Raw genomic sequence first — 16,486 nt, forward strand, 5'->3', positions numbered from 1 at the left:
GCCGTGCTGTGACAGAGCATTTGGACCATTTTCACAAGAGGAGGGGATGTAACCATTGACAACGGTGATGCCCCAACACACAGCTTGCCATAGGAGGACGTGCGTGCGTGAATCAGAGAACAGAGGAAAGCAGAGATTCAGAAGACAAAGCATCTCCAAAACTCCAACATATTCTCCATTACTGCATAACAAGTAACTTTTAACCCATGCTCTCTTGTTCATTTGCAATTCAACTGATAAATATAATTGACTTCCTGACTAAGAATTGCAAGATAACCATAGATTGCTTCAAACCAACAATCTCTGTGGGATTCGACCCTTACTCACGTAAGGTATTACTTGGATGACCCAGTGCACTTGCTAGTTAGTGGTACGAGTTGTGAAAAGTGTGATTCACAATTCGTGCACCAATGACCAAGAGGATAAACATGAGAAAGTTGTCAAGAATGAACTCCATAAGCTTGATGAAAAGGAACCTCAGCTTGAGGCAAAAAGTGAACTGAAACCCCTTCCATCTCATTTGAAGTATGCTTTCTTAGAGGACAACCAAAAGTTTTCGGTCATTATTGCTAGTGAGCTTTCAAGTGAAGAAGAAGAAAAGCTCCTAGATGTTCTAAGAAAGTACAAGAAAGCAATAGGATGGAGCCTAGCGGATATTGTGGGAATTGACCCCCCCAAGTGCATGCATCGGATATTTCTCCAAGATGGAGCTAGGTCGGTTAGGCAACAACAAAGGAGGCTCAACCCGACCATCCTCGATGTAGTAAAGAAAGAGGTCACCAGATTACTAGATGCGGGTATCATATACCCAATATCAGACAGTGAGTGGGTGAGCCCAGTTCAAGTTGTCCCCAAGAAGTCGGGCATCACAACGGTCAAGAAGGACGACGGTGAAATGGTTACTAAAAGGGTACAAAATGCGTGACGAGTATGTATTAACTACAGAAGACTGAACGCCGCTACACGGAAGGACAATTATCCATTGCCCTTCATCGATCAGATGCTAGACCGCTTGGCAGGTAAATCTCACTACTGCTTTCTTGATGGATTTACTGGCTACTTCCAGATACATATTGCTCCTGAAGATCAGGAGAAGACCACGTTTACTTGTCCGTTTGGCACCTTTGCCTATAAAAGGATGCCATTTGGACTATGTAACGCACCTGCTACCTTTCAGCGGTGCATGACGAGTGTCTTCTTCGATCTAATGGAGAATTGTCTGGAAGTGTTTATGGATGATTTCAGCGTTTACGGTACTTCATTTGATTGTTGTCTGGAGAACTTGGACAAGGTCTTAGCTAGATGTGTTGACACTAACCTTGTCTTAAATTTTGAAAAATTTCACTTCATGGTACGACAAGGAATAGTGTTAGGACATGTAGTATCTCATGAAGGCATTTCTGTAGACCCAGCCAAGGTCGATGTTATCACCACTTTACCTCACCCCTCATCTGTGAGGGAGGTCCGCTCGTTTTTGGGACATGCAGGATTTTATAGGTGCTTTATCAAGGATTTCAGCAAGATTGCTTTGCTATTGTCGCACCTACTCCAAAAAGATGTGGATTTTGAGTTTGATAGTGAATGTGTGAAAGCTTTTGAAGAGCTAAGGAGAGTTCTTACCACGGCACCAATTGTGCGAGGCCCCAACTGGATGTTGCCATTTGAGATAATGTGCGATGCGTCAAACCATGTTGTAGGTGCCGCGCTCACACAGCGCGATGGTAAACTCTCCTATGTCATTGCTTACTCTTCTAAGACACTAGATACAACACAATCCAACTATACCACTACTGAAAAAGAACTCTTAGCTATTGTTCATGCTTTAGATAAATTCAGATCTTATTTTCTAGGGTCAAAGATAGTGGTATACACGGATCATACAGCTTTAAAGTATTTGTTGACAAAGAATGAGTCAAAGCCTAGACTTATACGTTGGATCTTGCTTTTGCAAGAATTCGACATTGAGATTAGGGACCGGAGTAGATCTCAAAACCTGGTTGCGGATCATTTAAGCCGCATTGAGAATTTAAAATTTGATCCATTTCCGATCAATGACTCATTCCCATTAGATAGTTTGCATGCTGTGTCAGATAGCTTTCCTTGGTTTGCTCCAATGGCGAACTACTTGGTTGCGAAAATCTTCCCTCCCAACTTTTCGAAAAACCAAAGGGACAAGTTGAGGAGTGATTCCAAATACTATATTTGGGATGATCCTCACTTGTGGAAGAGAGGCGTAGACCAAGTAATTCGAAGATGTATCCCAGAATCTGAAATCCAACCAATTCTTGAAGCTTGCCATTCGTCCGAATGTAAAGGCCACTTTGGCCCATAAAGGACCGCTAAAAAAGTGTTGGATTGTGGATTCTGGTGGCTAACCTTATTTAAGGATGCTAACCAGTTATGTGTGTCTTGCCACCAGTGTCAGAGGTCAGGAAACACATCCCAAAGGGATGAAATGCCTCAGCAACCTATGTTGTTCTGTGAGATATTTGATGTATGGGGCATTGACTTTATGGGACTGTTTCCCAACTCTAGTGGGTATCTGTATATTCTGTTAGCGGTTGACTACGTGTTAAAGTGGGTAGAGGCCGTACCTACCCGCCTTGACGACGCCAATGCCGTTGTTTCTTTTATTAGGAATCACATTGTGTGCCGTTATGGGTCACCACGAGCAATCGTGAGCGACCAAGGATCCCACTTTTGTAACAGGAAGGTAGAAATATTGTTCAAGCGCTATGGAGTGTCACATAAGGTTGCTACTGCTTATCATCCGTAAACAAATGGACAAGTGAAAGTGTCCAACTGGGAAATTAAGAGGATTTTGGAGAAAGTGGTCAATCCACAAAGAAAGGATTGGAGCCTCCGGTTAGGAGATGCACTATGGGCGTATAGAACGGCCTACAAGACTCCGATAGGGATGAGCCCCTTCCGGATCGTCTATGGTAAGGCATGCCACCTTCCAGTAGAGATTGAGCATCGAGCCTATTGGGCGGTAAAGCAGTGCAACATGGATTTAGCCAAGGCGGGTGAAGCTAGGAAGTTACAATTAGAGGAGCTTGAGTGTTTGAGGAACGAGTCATATGAGAATGCCCGGATCTATAAAGAGAAGACTAAAGCATTTCATGACCATCACATCCAGAAGAAGGACTTTCAAGAAGGTGATGAAGTCCTCCTCTACAACTCAAGGCTTCGATTTATGCCTGGCAAGCTCCGCTCTAGATGGGAAGGACCTTTCAAGGTGAAGGAGATAAAGCCATATGGAGTGGTGGAGTTATTTGATCCCAAGAGTGAAGCAACTTTCAAAGTGAATGGACATAGAGTGAAGAAGTATCATGGTTACAAGCCCCCAAAAGAGTTAGAGGTGTACCTATTGGAGGATGCACTAAGGAGAGAGGAAGCTTAAGAAAAGGATCGTCCAACTTAAGGACGTTAAAGAAAAGTGCTTGGTGGGAGGCACCCCACCGTAGTAATATCTTCCTTGTTTATACCATCTTGTTTGTAACCTTAAATTCTTGTGAATCTTGTGTTTTCTTGATGATTAATTGATTGCATAGGAATGCTAGTTTTATTCTTCTTGTTGAATAGATAGGATGTTAATGTAGTTTTCCTCATTTTGGTATGGATGAATTGTTGAAGTAGGGAGAATGCTATGTTTTGGATTGTGCATGACATTGTGAAGTATTCTCTTTGACTACTAGCTTAAGCACCTACCAAAAATGTATTAGAATAGATCTTGTTATGTTGGAAAAAAAAGAGATAGAAAAATGAAAAATGGGCACCGACGCGCCAGCGCACTGTGCGCGTGCGCGCCGGTGGTGTAATTCCACCTCTTGGGCCAAATACCTAAGAGTTATGCCCATTTCATGCCCAACTCGCGCCAGGCACTAACGCGTCCGCGTACTTACCGCCTGTGCGCACCATTGCAATTTAACCATCGACGCGCAAGCGCATTGTGTGCACGCGCGCTGATGGCGATATCTGGACTCCCTGGTACAAAACCCAGAGAGTTGTGCCACACTTGGGCCAACCTTGTGCCAAAACTAATGCGTTTGCATATTGTGCGCATCCGTGCCAGTCCCGAAATCTCTCAAGCACGCGTCCGCGCAAGGTGTGTGTCCGCGCGCCTGCATCACTCACCAACTCTGGTACAAAAACCAGAGACTTATGCCAACTTTGTGCCACTTCTGTGCCAGGGGCACAACTCCCCTCGCACGCGTGCACCACTGACGCGCATGCGTCCTTTGCTAACACCCTCACCGACGCGCCAGCACACTGTGTGCGCGCGCGCCGGTTGCGCGAATCAGTTTTATAACTTCGCGCCTTGTTCTGTTTTCCCCTTCTCAACCCCTTTTCTTTCTTAATTCCTTTTTCTTCTTCGTCCATCATACCTCCTTCTCTCCTCCTTCTTCCACAATCCACCACCACCATCTCCGGCCACTCACCGGTGACAACCACCTTTTTCCGGTGGCACTACATCTCTCCTATTTCCTTCTCACCTTCACAAAGGAAATTCAACCTTGTTCTTTTACACTTCTCAAGGTTCCACTTCTTCCATTTCTTTTCTTTCATTTTCTTTGAATTATTTCTTCCAGTTAGATTCTTCTTGTTACTTTACTTAGTTTCTCTTTTACTTGCATGATGATGTTTCTTGCTTTTTGTTTGCTTACTTTTCCCTTTTCCTTATTTTTCCATGGATGTTGAATTTGAGCTTAATTTGCTTTAATAGATCTTTTGTCATTATTTTTTCTTATCTTTGCCAATGTGTGATGTTTATGTGATGATTGATGTTCCATTTCGGGCTTTAAATTGATTGAGTATCTTATAATTACTCTTTGCTTAATAATTGCACACCAAGTGTTCGAGGAAATGCATGAATGCCATTTTGGTTTCTTTTAACAATGTACTTTCAATTGGATGCTTCCCCTCATTCACTTGTTGTCTTCTAGACACATTGAGTCCATTTTGCTTGTTAATTAGATACTCATTGAACATGACTTGCTCTTTGTTATGGATGCTTGAGATTACTCCTCTCATGCCATTGCATGCTTTACTTCCTCTTGCATCCCATGCCAAGTGTTGTGACCCATGTCTTTATGATTACTATCCTTCACTTGCATGTTTTTATTAAAATGATTCTTTGGGTTTAATATTTTCCTGTTTCCCCTCCTTTCTCAGGATGGCCACCAAGAAAGGCAAGGAGAAAGCTCCAAGGAAACCGGCTGCAAAAAAGACACCCCAAAGATCTAATTCTAAGGCGCACTAGTCATTGGGAGCCAGATCCTTAACTAAGAAGGCGAAGACACCCGCTCCTATTGATGAGAAGGAAAAGAGCAAGCCGGCGAAAAGATTCTTCAAGGTTCCCTAACCGCTTATGTGAACTTATGTTCCCCTCCATAGCTGTACGAAACTATCATCCCGAGCACCTACTTACTCCGCCGGACAAGGTTGCCCCTTGTATTCTACTCCGCATTGAACAACGAGGATGGGAGTTTCTTTTGAGAAAACCAAGGGAAATCAACCTCTCTTGGGTAGAGGAATTCTATACTAACTACCATCTCTCCTCCCTTCAATCGGTATACATGTGCCGGAAGCAAGTCTCAGTTTCAGAAGAGGCTATTCAGCAAGTGCTTAATGTCCTACCAGTGCCAAGTGACATGGATGGCTACCAAGAAGTCTTACGTCAGCGAGAGAAATTTGGATTTGATTGGGACTCGATCCTTCGAGTCATTCCTGAGACAGAGGCATATTGGATCCAAGGTCGACTTCGGATGAGGCCCAAAAGCATTGACGCTCGCTTCCTCACTGTGGAAGCTAGAGCTTGGACTCAGATCCTATCTCATTATATGCTACCTAGCACCCACAAGTCGTCCTTCATGGCAGACCTCGCCTTGCTTGTTTGGTGTGTTCTCACGGAGAGGCCGGTGAACATTCCATTTCTTGTCAAGCAAGCGATGAGTCAAGTTCACGACCGGGGTAATTTGCCATTTCCAGCATTGGTATATGATTTAGTTGCTGCTGCGGGTGTTCCTTGGGAGGCAAAGGACAGGAAGATTATAGTTCCGGCTAAGGGCGATGTGGTCCCAAGTGGAAAATACTTACATCTTCCCATGAATTACCCAATCCTTGACATAGCCCTTTCATCTACTATTCGTTCCACTTCATCATCATCACCACCATGGCAAAGATCTACACATCAAAAGATAGAAGATCTACACCGGAAGCTTGATAGATTTGAGCGGCGTAATCAACGCCGATATACTTACATAAAGAAGCTTCTGCGTTGTGTTACCCCTAGCATGGAGGAACCTAAAATATTCACATCCACCTCAAACCCGAGTGATAGGAGCTCTGAAGGAGAGGATAGTGACGGTTCCGGTCCCGACCGCCCTTTGCGCATTGTTCGTAGCACGGAGGACCGTGCTAATTTTTAAGTGTCGGGAGGTCGTTCGACCGATCTCCATGGGTAACAATCTCTTCCCTTCAATACTGATTTTCAGTTGCTTGGGGACAAGCAACAATTTAAGTTTGGTGTTGTGATGACCGGATAATTTATACGCTTTTTGACATTGTTTTTAGTATGTTTTTAGTAGGATCTAGTTACTTTTAGGGATGTTTTTAATAGATTTTGTGTTAAATTCACATTTCTGGACTTTACTATGAGTTTGTGTGTTTTTCTGTGATTTCAGGTATTTTCTGGCTGAAATTGAGGGACTTGAGCAGAAATCAGATTCAGAGGTTGAAAAAGGACTGCTGATGCTGTTGGATTCTGACCTCCCTGCACTCAAAGTGAATTTTCTGGAGCTACAGAACTCGAAATGGTGCGCTTCCAATTGCGTTGGAAAGTAGACATCCAGGGCTTTCCAGTAATATATAATAGGCCATACTTTGGCCAAGAATTGACGACGTAAACTGGCGTTCAACGCCAGCCTTCTGCCCAAATCTGGCGTCCAGCGCCAGAAAAGGATCCAAAACCAGAGTTGAACGCCCAAACTGGCACAAATACTGGCGTTCAACTCCACAAATGGTCTCTGCACGTGCAACACTTAGGCTCAGCCCAAACACACACCAAGTGGGCCCCGGAAGTGGATTTATTCATCAATTACGTACTCATGTAAACCCTAGTGACTAGTTTATTATAAATAGGACCTCTTACTATTGTATTAGACGTCTTTTAGACCATCTTTGGATTACTTTATGATCCTTTGATCACGTTTTAGGGGGCTGGCCATCTCGGCCATGCCTGGACCTTCACTTATGTATTTTCAACGGTAGAGTTTCTACACTCCATAGATTAAGGTGTGGAGCTCTGCTGTTCCTCAAAGATTAATGCAAAGTACTACTGTTTTCTATTCAATTCTTCTTATTTCTCTTCTAAGATATCCATTCGCACCCAAGAACGTGATCAAGGTGATGATTATGTGTGACGCTCATCATCCTTCTCCCTTATGAACGCGTGCTTGACAAACACTTCTGTTCTACATGAAATAAGCTAGAATGAATATCTCTTAGATCTCTTAACTAGAATCTTCGTGGCGTAAGCTAGAATGATGGCGGCATTCAAGAGAATCCGGAAGGTCTAAACATTGTCTGTGGTATTCCAAGTAGGATTCAATGATTGAATGACTGTGACGAGCTCCGAACTCGCGATTGCAGGGCGTTAGTGACAGACGCAAAAGGATAGTAAATCCTATTCCAGCATGATCGAGAACCGACAGATGAATAGCCGTGCCATGACAGGGTGCGTGAGCATATTATTCACTGAGAGGATAAGATGAAGCCAGTGACAAGGGTGATGCCTCCAGACGATTAGCCGTGCCGTGACAGGGCATTGGATCATTTTCCCGAGAGATGACCGAAAGTAGCCATTGACAGTGGTGATGTATCACATAAAGCCAGCCATGGAAAGGAGTGAGACTGATTGGATGAAGATAGCAGGAAAGCAGAGGTTCAGAGGAACGAAAAGCATCTCCATTCGCTTATCTGAAATTCCTACCAATAATTTACATAAGTATCTCTATCCCTATTTTATTATATAATATTCGAAAACACCATTATCACTTTATATCTGCCTGACTGAGATTTACAAGGTGACCATAGCTTGCTTCATACCAACAATCTCCGTGGGATTCGACCCTTACTCACGTAAGGTATTACTTGGACGACCCAGTGCACTTGCTGGTTAGTTGTATCGAAGTTGTGACAAATTATGAATGTGTAATCACGATTACGCGTACCAAGTTGCTCACGTGCCAGGAATAGTTTGAGCCTGGACATCACAATTTCGTGCAACTGAAAATCAAATAGGATAAAAAGAAGAGAATATACTATAAATTCCAAACTATCAATGAAACAGAGCTTCAATCATATGAGCGGGACTTATAGCTTTTTGCATCTTGAATAGTTTTGGCATCTCACTTTATCCATTGAGGTTCAGAATGATTGGCATCTATAGGAACTTCAGATTTCGAATAGTGTTATTGACTCTCCTAGTTCAGTATGATGATTCTTGAACACAGCTTCTTTATGAGTCTTGGCCGTGGCCCTAAGCACTTTGTTTTCCAGTATTACCACCGGATACATAAATGCCACAGACACATAATTGGGTGAACCTTTTCAGATTGTGACTCAGCTTTGCTAAAGTCCCCAATTAGAAGTGTCCATGGTTCTTAAGCACACTCTTTTTTTGCTTTGGACCTTGACTTTAACCGCTCAGTCTCAAGTTTTCACTTGACACCTACACGCCACAAGCACATGGTTAGGGACAGCTTGGTTTAGCCGCTTAGACCAGGATTTTATTCCTTTAGGCCCTCCTATCCACTGATGCTCAAAGCCTTGGGATCCTTTTTATTTGCCCTTGCCTTTTGGTTTTAAGGGTTATTGGCTTTTTCTGCTTGCTTTTTCTTTTTCTTTCTATTTTTTTTCTATTTTTTTTTTGCCTATTTTTTTTTTCTGCAAGCTTTGTTCTTTGCTGCTTTTTCTTGCTTCAAAAATCATTTTTATGATTTTTCAGATTATCAAATAACATGTCTCCTAGTCATCATTCTTTCAAGAGCCAACATATTTAACATTCTTAAACAACAACTTCAAAAGACATATGCACTGTTCAAGCATTCATTCAGAAAACAAGAAGCATTGTCACCACATCAATATAATTAAACTAAGTTCAAGGATAAATTCGAAACTCATGTACTTCTTGTTCTTTTGAATTAAAACATTTTTCATTTAAGAGAGGTGATGGATTCATAGGACATTTATAACTTCAAGACAAAGTTACTAACTACTAATGATCATGTAATGAAGACACAAACATAGATAAGCACATAACATAGAAAACGAAAAACAGAGAAAGCAAGAACAAGGAATGAATCCACCTTAGTGATGGTGGCGTTTCCTTCTTGAGGAACCAATGATGTCCTTGAGCTCTTCTATGTCTCTTCCTTGTCTTTGTTGCTCCTCCCTCATTGCTTTTTGATCTTCTCTTATTTCATGAAGCATGATGGAGTGCTCTTGATGTTCCACCCTTAGTTGTCCCATATTGGAACTCAATTCTCCTAGGGAGTTGTTGATTTGCTCCCAATAATTTTGTGGAGGAAAGTGCATTTGAGGCATCTCCGGAATCTCATGGTGATGAGCTTCATACGCCTCTTGAGCTCCATGAGTGGGCTCTCTTGCTTGCTCCATCTTTTTCTTAGTGATGGGCTTTTCCTCTTTAATGAGGATATCTCCCTCTATGTCAATCCCAGCCGAATTGCATAGGTGGCAAATGAGGTGAGGAAAGGCTAACCTTGCCATGGTGGAGGACTTGTCAGCCACCTTGTAGAGGTCTTGAGGTATAATCTCATGAACTTCCACCTCTTCTCCAATCATGATGCTATGGATCATGATGGCCTGGTCTATAGTAACTTCAGACCGGTTGCTAGTGGGAAGGATTGAGCATTGAATAAACTCCAACCATCCTCTAGCTATAGGCTTGAGGTCCAATCTTCTTAGTTGAACCGGCTTGCCTTTGGAGTCAATCTTCCATTGAGCTCCTTCTACACATATGTCCATAAGGACTTGGTCCAACCTTTGATCAAAGTTAACTCTCCTTGTGTAGGGGCGTGCGTTCTCTTCCATGTATGGCAAGTTGAACGCCAACCTCACATTCTCCGGACTAAAATCTAAGTATTTCCCCCGAACCATTGTAACATAGTTCTTTGGATCCGGGTTCTTACTTTGATCATGGTTCTTGGTGATCCATGCATTGGCATAGAACTCTTGAACCATTAGGATGCCGACTTGTTGGATGGGTTTTGTTAGAACTTCCCAACCTCTCCTTTGAATTTCATGTCGGATCTCCGGATACTCATTTCTTTTGAGTTGGAAGGGGACCTCAGGGATCACCTTCTTCTTGGCCACAACATCATAGAAGTGGTCTTGATGGGCTTTGGAGATGAACCTTTCCATCTCCCATGACTCGGATGTGGAAGCTTTTATCTTCCCTTTCCCTCTTCTAGAGGATTCTCCGGTCTTTGGTGCCATCAATGGTAATGGAAAAACAAAAAAAGCTATGCTTTTACCACACCAAACTTAGAATATTGCTCGCCCTCGAGCAATAAACAAAAGAATAGAAGAAGAAGAAGAAGAAATATGGAGAGGGAGAGGGAGAGGTGGTTTCGGCCAAGGAGAGTGTAGAGGGGTGTGTTATGTGAATTTGGTGAAGAATGGAGGTCTTTATATAGGGTAGGGAGGTGGGGTATTGGTTCGGCCATATGGGTGGGTTTGGGTGGGAAATTGGTTTTGAATTTTGAAGGTAGGTGGAGTTTATGAGGTAGGTTTATGGGAAAGAGTGGATGGATGTGAGTGGTGAAGGTTTAGTGGGGAAGAGAGATTGAGGTGATTGGTGAGGGGTTTTAGGAAAGAGTGTTTATGGGGTTGTGTGAAAGAGAGTGGTGAGAAGAAGTGAGTGGAGGTAGGTGGGGATCCTGTGGGGTCCACAGATCCCGAGTGGATCCTGTGGGGTCCACAGATCCCGAGTGGATCCTGTGGGGTCCACAGATCCCGAGTGGATCCTGTGGGGTCCACAGATCCCGAGTGGATCTTGTGGGGTCCACAGATCCCGAGTGGATCCTATGGGGTCCACAGATCCCGAGTGGATCCTGTGGGGTCCACAGATCCTGAGTGGATCCTGTGGGGTCCACAGATCCTGAGGTGTTCAAGGAATTACATCCCTGCACCCATTAGGCATGTAAAAATGCCTTTGTACCCAACTCTGGGCGTTCAGCGCCAGGTTGGTGGCCATTTTGGGCGTTCAACGCCCAATTGTGTGCCATTTCTGGCGTTGAACGCCAGAACCATGCCTGTTCTGGCGTTCAGCGCCCAGAAGCTGCCCATTTTGGGCGTTCAGCGCCAGAACCATGCTCTGTTCTGGCGCTGAACGCCAGACAGATGCTCCTCCAGGGTGTGATTTTTCTTCTGCTGTTTTTTTATTCCGTTTTCAATTTTTCTATTTATTTTGTGACTCCACATGATCATGAACCTAAGAAAACATGAAAAAAAAATGAAAATAAAAGTTAGATAAACATTGGGTTGCCTCCCAACAAGCGCTTCTTTAATGTCAATAGCTTGACAGTGGGCTCTCATGGAGCCTCACAGATGTGCAGAGCTTTGTTGAGACTCTCCAACACCAAACTTAGAGTTTGGATATGGGAGTTCAACACCAAACTTAGAGTTTGGTTGTGGCCTCCCAACACCAAACTTAGAGTTTGACTGTGGGGGCTCTGGTTGACTCTGCTTTGAGAGAAGCTTTTCAAGCTTCCTCTCCATGGTTGCAGAGGGAGATCCTTGAGTTTTGAATACAAGGGAGTTTTCATTCCATTGAAGGACTATTTCACCTCTGTCAACATCAATCACAGCTCTTGCTGTGGCCAGGAAAGGTCTTCCTAGGATGATGGATTCATCCTCTTCCTTTCCAGTATCCAGGACTATGAAATCAGTAGGTATGTAAAGGCCCTCAACCTTTACTAATACATCTTCTACTTGTCCATAAGCCTGTCTTCTTGAGCTGTCTGCCATCTCTAGTGAGATTTTAGCAGCTTGCACCCCATAGATTCCCAGTTTCTCTATTACACAGAGGGGCATGAGGTTTATTCTTGAACCAAGGTCACACAGAGCTTTAAAGATCATGGTGCCTATGGTACAGGATATTATGAACTTTCCAGGATCCTGTCTCTTCTGAGGCAATGTCAGTTGATCCAGATCACTTAGTTCATTGATGAACAAGGGAGGTTCAACTTTCCAAGCATCAATGCCAAACAATTTGGCATTCAGCTTCATGATTGCACCAAGAAACTTGGCAGTTTGCTCTTCAGTGACATCCTCATTCTCTTCAGAAGAGGAATACTCATCAGAGCTCATGAAGGGCATAAAGAGGTTCAATGGAATCTCTATGGTCTCTAGATGAGCCTCAGAGTCCTTTGGTTCCTCAGAGGGAAGCTCCTTATTGATCACTGGACGTCCCAGGAGGTCTTCCTCCTTGGGATTCACGTCCTCTCCTCTCCTCACAGGTTCGGCCATGGCGCTTATGTCAATGGCCTTGCACTCTCCTTTTGGATTCTCTTCTGTATTGCTTGGGAGAGTACTAGGAGGGATTTCAGTGATCCTTTTACTCAGCTGGCCCACTTGTGCTTCCAAATTTCTAATGGAAGACCTTGTTTCATTCATGAAACTTACAGTGGCCTTAGATAGATCAGAGACTAGATTTGCTAAATTAAAAGCATTTTGTTTAGAGTTCTCTGTCTGTTGCTGAGTTGATGATGGAAAAGGCTTGCTATTGCAAAACCTGTTTCTTCCACCATTATTAAAGCCTTGTTGAGGCTTTTGATCCTTCCATGAGAAATTTGGATGATTTCTCCATGATGAGTTATACGTGTTTCCATAAGGTTCACCTAAGTAGTTCACCTCTGCTATTGCAGGATTCTCAGGATCATAAGCTTCTTCTTCAGGAGAAGCCTCTTGAGTACTGTTGGATGCAGCTTGCATTCCATTCAGACTCTGAGAAATCATATTGACTTGCTGAGTCAATATTTTATTCTAAGCCGATATGGCATTCAGAGTATCAACTTCAAGAACTCCCTTCTTCATAGGCGTCCCATTACTCACAGGATTCCCTTCAGAAGTGTACATGAACTGGTTATTAGCAACCATGTCAATGAGTTCTTGAGCTTCTGCAGGCATTTTCTTTAGGTGAATGGATCCACCTGCAGAAGTGTCCAGTGACATCTTTGATAGCTCAGATAAACCATCATAGAATATATCCAGGATGGTCCATTCTGAAAGCATGTCAGAAGGACACTTTTTGATTAACTGTTTGTATCTTTCCCAAGCTTCATAGAGGGATTCACCTTCTTTCTGTCTGAAGGTTTGAACATCAGCTCTAAGCTTGCTCAGCTTTTGAGGAGGAAAGTACTTGGCTAAGAAAGCCGTGACCAGCTTATCCCAAGAGTTCAGGCTGTCTTTGGGTTGAGAATCCAACCATAATCTAGCTCTGTCTCTTACAGCAAAAGGGAAAAGCATGAGCCTGTAGACTTCAGGATCTACTCCATTAGTCTTAACAGTATCACATATCTGCAAGAATTTAGTTAAGAACTGAAAGGGATCTTCAGATGGAAGTCCATGAAACTTGCAGTTCTGCTGCATCAGAGAAACTAATTGAGATTTCAGCTCAAAGTTGTTTGCTCCAATGGCAGGAATGGAGATGCTTCTTCCATGTAAATTGGAATTAGGTGCAGTGAAGTCACCAAGCATCTTCCTTATATTATTATTATTTTCGGCTGCCATCTCCTTTTCCTGTTCGAAAATTTCTGAAAGGTTATCTCTGGATTGTTGTATTTTAGCTTCTCTTAATTTTTTTCTTCAGAGTCCTTTCAGGTTCTGGATCTGCTTTAACAAGAATGTTCTTGTCCTTGCTCCTGCTCATATGACAAAGAAGACGGCACAGAAAAAATAGTAATAATAATATGGATCCTTTATACCACAGTATAGGGATCCTTGTGTTAGTAGAAGAAAAGAAGGGAAGAAAATCTGAACTCAGAGAGAGAGGGGGTTCGGATTTTTGGAGAGTTGAAGGAAAGATGTTAGTATATCAATAAACAAATAGAAGAAGATGAGAGGGGGAAGTGAATTTTCGAAAACAATTTTTGAAAAAGAGTTAGTGATTTTTGAAAATAGTTTTTGAAAAAGGTTAGTATTTTTTTTTCGAAATTTTTTTTTTAAATAAAAAATAAAAATAATTAGTTAGTAAAAAAGAAATTTTTGAAAAAGAGGGAAGATATTTTCAAAAATTAGAGAGAGAGAGTTAGTTAGGTAGTTTTGAAAAAGTTAAGAAACAAACAAAAAGTTAGTTAGTTAGTTGAAACAAATTTGAAAAGATAAGAAGTTGGGAAGTTAGAGAAGATATTTTGAAATCAAATTTTGAAAAAGATAAGATAAGAAGATATTTTTTTGAAAAGATATGATAGAAATTAGTTTTTGAAAAAGATTTGATTTTTAAAATCACAATTAATGACTTGATTCATAAGAAATCACAAGATATGATTCTAGAACTTAAAGTTTGAATCTTTCTTAACAAGCAAGTAACAAACTTCAAATTTTTGAATCAAAACTTTAATTGATTATGTTATTTTCGAAAATTTGGTATAAAAATAAGAAAAAGATTTTTGAAAAATATTTTTGGAATTTTCGAAAATAACTAAGAATTTTGAAAAAGATTTGATTTTTGAAAAAGATTTTGAAAAAGATAAGATTTTCAAATTGAAAATTTGATTTGACTCATAAGAAACAATTTGATTTTTCAAAATTTTTGAAAAAGTCAACTCAATTTTCGAATTTGATGAGAGAAAAAGGGAAAGATATTTTTTTTTTTTTGATTTTTGAATTTTTATGATGAGAGACAAAAACACTAAAAAGATGCAATGCATGAAATTTTTAGATCAAAACATGTGATGCATGCAAGAATGCTATGAATGTCAAGATGAACACCAAGAACACTATGAATGTTAAGATGAACATCATAGACACAATTGTGAAAAATTTTTAATGCAAAGAAAACATGCAAGACACCAAACTTAGAATTCTTTAATGCTTACGCACTAAGAATTCAAGAATGCATATGATAAACATGAAAAGACACAAAACAAAAAATCATCAAGATCAAACAAGAAGACTTACCAAGAACAACTTGAAGATCATGAAAAACACTATGAATGCATGAAATTTTCGAAAAATGCAAGATGCATATGCAATTGACACCAAACTTATAACATGACTCAAGACTCAAACAAGAAACACAAAATATTTTTTATTTTTATAATTTTCTAATTTTTTTTTGGATTTTTATTTTATATTTTTCGAAAAACTATTTTGGAAAAGAAAAATAAGGATTCCAAAATTTTCAATATGAATTCCAGGAATCTTATGCTCTAAAGCTCCAATCAAAGGGTCAGGCATGGCTTAATAGCCAGCCAAGCTTTAGTATGTAACTCAGACATGACACGCCTGACATTTCTTATATTCAACAGCCAATTGGCTAAGAAAGATAAAGAAGCTCTTCTCTTGGGTATAAGGATTGAGACATGGCTTTACAGCCAGCCAGGCTTCAACATGCTTCATGAAACACTAGAATTCATTCTTAAAAATTCTGAAGCCATAGAATAATTTATTTTTGAAAACATTTTTAATTAAATTTTTTTTTTTGAAAACAAAGGAGAAAATTTTGAAAGATTTTTGAAAAATTTTTGAAAACAAAACAAAAAGAAAATTACCTAATCTGAGCAACAAGATGAACCGTCAGTTGTCCAAACTCGAACAATCCCCGGCAACGGCGCCAAAAACTTGGTGCACGAAATTGTGATGTCCAGGCTCAAACTATTCCTGGCACGTGAGCAACTTGGTACGCGTAATCGTGATTACACATTCATAATTTGTCACAACTTCGATACAACTAACCAGCAAGTGCACTGGGTCGTCCAAGTAATACCTTACGTGAGTAAGGGTCGAATCCCACGGAGATTGTTGGTATGAAGCAAGCTATGGTCACCTTGTAAATCTCAGTCAGGCAGATATAAAGTGATAATGGTGTTTTCGAATATTATATAATAAAATAGGGATAGAGATACTTATGTAAATTATTGGTAGGAATTTCAGATAAGCGAATGGAGATGCTTTTCGTTCCTCTGAACCTCTGCTTTCCTGCTATCTTCATCCAATCAGTCTCACTCCTTTCCATGGCTGGCTTTATGTGATACATCACCACTGTCAATGGCTACTTTCGGTCATCTTTCGGGAAAATGATCCAATGCCCTGTCACGGCACGGCTAATCGTCTGGAGGCATCACCCTTGTCACTGGCTTCATCTTATCCTCTCAGTGAATAATATGCTCACGCACCCTGTCACGGCACGGCTATTCATCTATCGGTTCTCGATCATGCTGGAATAGGATTTACTATC

At 41.3% G+C, this 16,486-nt stretch overlaps 1 non-coding gene across 1 annotated transcript; it reads left to right on the forward strand.

Annotated features, from left to right (window-relative positions):
• The first annotated feature begins 13,314 nt into the window (after nucleotides 1–13,314).
• Nucleotides 13,315–13,422, forward strand: LOC148579755 (small nucleolar RNA R71). The gene has a single exon (XR_015895744.1). It is a non-coding gene; the product is annotated as a small nucleolar RNA R71 (small nucleolar RNA).
• Nucleotides 13,423–16,486: the final 3,064 nt, after the last annotated feature.

Source organism: Arachis ipaensis, chromosome B10, assembly GCF_059453495.1.
Source record: "Arachis ipaensis isolate K30076 ecotype BB chromosome B10, ASM5945349v1, whole genome shotgun sequence".
NCBI lineage: Eukaryota > Viridiplantae > Streptophyta > Magnoliopsida > Fabales > Fabaceae > Arachis > Arachis ipaensis.